A 4462-nucleotide genomic window follows, 5' to 3' on the forward strand; every position below is an offset into this window, starting at 1 on the left:
CAAGAAGTGATCCTATAGCAACCTACGTCAAGCATAACTCCAACACCGTGTTCACTTCCCGGACTCCGCCGGAAAGAGACCATCACGGTTACACACGCGGTTGATGTATTTTAATTAAGGTCAACTTCGGGTTTTCTACAACCGGACGTTAACAAATTCCCATCTGCCCATAACCGCGGGCACGGCTTTCGAAAGTTCAAATCCCTGCAGGGGTGTCCCAACTTAGCCCATCACAAGCTCTCACGGTCAACGAAGGAATAGACCTCCACCCGAGACATTCCGATCAGACTCGGTATCCCGGTACAACAAGACATTTCGACAGGGTAAAACTAAACCAGCAACACCGCCCGAATGTGCCGACAAATCCCGATAGGAGCTGCACATATCTCTTTCTCAGGGCACACTCAGATTGTCTTAGGTGCGGGTAGGCCAACCCAGAGTTGCCCCTGGTGGCCACCGGCAGCTGACAGGTTGGACCAACACTCAGAGGAGCACTGGCCCGGGGGGGTAAAATAATGATGACCCTCAGGAGCACGACTCCCAAGGGAAAAGAAAAGGCTAGGTGGCAAATGGTAAAACCAATGTTGGGCATTGCTGGAGAAGCTTTACTTAAGGCGAACTGTCCAGGGGTTCCCATTATAGCCCAACCGCGTAAGGGACGCAAAATCCGGGAACATAACACCGATATGACGGAAACTAGGGCGGCAAGAGTGGAACAAAACACCAGGCATAAGGCCGAGCCTTCCACCCTTTACCAAGTATATAGATGCATTAATTAAGTAAGATATATTGTGATATCCCAACAAGCAAATAAATGTTCCAACAAGGAACGGCATCTCCATGTTCCAACAAGGAACAAACTTCAATCTTCACCTGCAACTAACAACGCTATAAGAGGGGCTGAGCAAAGCGGTAACATAGCCAATCAACGGTTTGCTAGGACATGGTGGGTTAGAGGTTGAACATGGCAATTTGGGTGGCTGACAAGCAAAAGGTAGGCATCGTAGCATTGGCATAGCATAAGAGCGAGCAAACTAGCATAGCAAAGATAGTAGTGATTTCGAGGGTATGATCATCTTGCCTGAAATCCCGCAAGGAAGAAGAACGAGACCATTGAGAAGACAAACGAATGTAGACGAACGGGTCCTCACAACGCGATGTTATCAGAACCAACCCGAAGAAGCAACACCGGAAAGGAGCAAAACAATCATGGTAAACAACCACCACATAAACATGGCATGATGCACAACCAAGTATGATGCATGTCCGGTTTAATGAAGCATGGCATGACCAAATGCACAAAACAATCCTACAAATTAAGTGGAGCTCAATATGCAACGAGTTGCATATTGACGAAACACCACATTCAAGTTATTTAGTTCTCTCCCGGTAATGTACCCAACAATATTAAATGTTATTAAGCATGGCAAGAGGTGAAGCATAAAAGAAACTATCTAACTAAGCAATTTAAATGGGGCCGGATATAACAAACAACAAATCCGGTAAATCCCCATATGCATTAGTAATTTATTGCAACAACAATTTAAACATATTAATTGTTGTTATCATGATGTGGATGACATGAACAAGTTTATGCAATTTTTATTAAAAGTTGACATGAGCATTATGAAGCATTTAGTCGTCATGGCGGAACAAAAAGGGTGCCACGCCAACAACTCAATGAGACGTCGGTGCAAAAGAAAGTGACGGGAGCGTGTCATGTGATGAACGGTGGGGTGCTCCCGGTAACCGGGTTCCCACGGGTTAGGAGCATGGAAACGAGTGTCAAAACGGACACGGTGCAGACAAAGGGGTGCGTCTCATACAACACAAGCATTCGTTCTCGGACGTATCTCGGTGGCTATACCTTTGTAGCGTGCAAACGGGACGGTTCTTGTTCGTAGAGGGAAGTAGACGTTCACGGGTCGACGGTAGTGGTACATCTCGTAGACGTTCACGGGTCGTCGTGGAGGTAGACGTTCACGGGCGTCGTGGAAGTAGTGGTACACGTTCGTTTTTCGGAGAGGTACTTGACGAATCCAACATCTTCGGGGCGACGATAGTGGTTCACGGACGTCGTGGTACTTGTCGGTCCGGTCTTGGAGAAGATGTACTTGGCGAATCCGCGTAGTCGTTCGGGCGCCTGTGGAGGAACTTGACATTCACGGTGTCCCGGTCTTGGCCATGGAGAGGGGCGCAGCCCACACAAGGAGGGGAGACCATGGTGAGTGCACTGGGCCTGCGCGTGCAGCGGTCAACGGGGCTGGGTGCTGCTAGTCATCTCCTTCGCTAGGAGACGGAACGAAGGCGCGGCAGGAGTGCAAGCAGGGGGGATGGCGCTGGTCGTCATCGTTCGGCGCAGCAGAAATAGGGTAGGCCAGCGACGGGGGTTTGGGGAGGTCGATCCGGTCGACTCCGAGGCTTGGGCACGCCGGAGCTTCAGACTGGAGGCGGCGGGCGGCATCCACGGCCATGGCTGCTCCCGGAGCTTCGTCACAGGCGCACGGACAAAGGCAGGGCACTGGAGCTCGAGGTCGATGGCGTCGGGCGCGATGGAGCTCGGTGGGCGTGCGGCAGAAGGAGCAACTCCGGCAGGACGAGGGGCTCGGCGACGCGGACTTGTGGCGCCGGCGACGGGCGCGATGGCTGCAGACGCAGGTGCTCGAGGAGCTCCTCTCCTCGGGCGCCTGGGCGACGGGGAGCTTGGTGAGGAGGAGGCGCGGAAAGGTGGCTCCGGCCAGGGGCATGGCCTGCTGGGCGGTCGGTGCGGGCGCCATGGCCGGAGGCCAAGGTAGTGGACAAGGGGTTCGGGGGAATGGGAAGCTGCTCCTCTGCGTGCAAGTGTTGGGAGGAGGACGAGGGAAAAGAGGCAGCGAGTAGGGAAGAGATCGAAAGGGAGATGGGATCGAGAAGATGGGGAAGATGGGATCGAGCGCGGGGGCTCTCCTGGCGGCGCGAGGGGAAAAACGAGAGGGAGAAGGGAGTCGGGCTAGGGTTTAGGTTAGGGAGTGGGCTGCGGGAGGCCTTGGGCCAAATGGGCCTAGCTGGACACAAGTGGCGGCTGGGCTTCTCTCTTCCTCCTCTCTCTTTTCATTAATAGGGAATTAGAAGAAAGGAAAGAAGACAAGAGAAGGTTGGAAGAAGAATTAGGGCATGTGGTTAATTTCTCCGGACTCACAAAAATGCGCCCGGTCAAAGAAAAGTAGGATTGGACATGATTGCAAGAATTAAATTCAAAGTCATTTGAATTTAATTGAAAAGGTTTGAACAAGGGATAGGAATTAGAAATGTCCAAAAAATGTTGAGAATTTAGGTGGAGCTCCGGAAAATGACGAAAGGATATATGGCAAAGTTAGAGGCCAAGAATTGAAATAATAAAAGGCATTGGGATTTTTGCAAGTGTGTTATGGTGACTCCAAAGAATGGATTATTTTATAATAGCTCCACTAATATCGGGAGGATATATTATAAAGAGAAGTCATCCTTCCCTCGATTTAAATGGATCGAAGATCCATAAAATTTATTTAGTTGAGTAAGAAAAGAAAAGACGTGATGGCATGATGACATGATGCAATGCACATGATGCAATGATGAATGCAACACGCAAGAAAAAGACAACGCAACAACATCGAATAACTGCATGACACCTGGCACATCGGTCTCGGGGCGCTACAATAAATGCTACAGAAGGTTGTTGTTGATTGCATGTATGGGCTTCCCCATGGGGATAGAAAACCCGACAAGGACGGGGAATGGGAAAGTTGTTATCCTCATGGGCGGGTATGGGGACGGGGATGGGATGGGATGGTTGTCGCGGGGACGGGGATGGGAGTCCAATACCCGCCTGGGTAATCCCCATTGTCAGCCCTGATCTAAGAATGAGTGTGGGCAATTTTTTTAACCATATACAACATTCGTTTTTAGAAAATGGCGTTATGGTGAAAATATACCATCCAAAATATGCATATGAAACATAACATTCAAAATATGCACCAACCATCGTAGTCTTACATGAAAAACATATCATCAAAAAATGTTCACCAGCCGCCATAGTTTCATCAAGCAATACGTGTCCGAGCTAAATATGGCGGATCTCGGGTAGGGTGTCCTGACCTGGTAGCCTTGGCACGGTAGTAATAGGAAACACGATGTTTACTCAAGTTCGGGCTCTCTCAAAGAGATATTACCCTACTTCTGCTTTGATTGTATTATTGTGGATGGGGTAAAAAATACAGGTGATCTACCGTGAGATTGTATGTGAATGAGTTCCTCCCTCTACGGTCCATGCACCTCGGTTTATACATATCTCAGGGTTGCCTAGGGTTACACATAAATCGGTTGTATCTTGGGGCAAACGTGTCGGATACTACCCCTAAACTTTGGAGTGTGCGCCAAGTCTTTTGGTCATTCCTTCTTGGCGTACTTGGCCGAGATGGGCGAGGCCCACTAGTTGATGAGCTTG

The sequence above is a fragment of the Triticum dicoccoides genome, chromosome 6A (assembly GCF_002162155.2).
Source record: "Triticum dicoccoides isolate Atlit2015 ecotype Zavitan chromosome 6A, WEW_v2.0, whole genome shotgun sequence".
Classification (NCBI taxonomy): Eukaryota; Viridiplantae; Streptophyta; class Magnoliopsida; order Poales; family Poaceae; genus Triticum; species Triticum dicoccoides.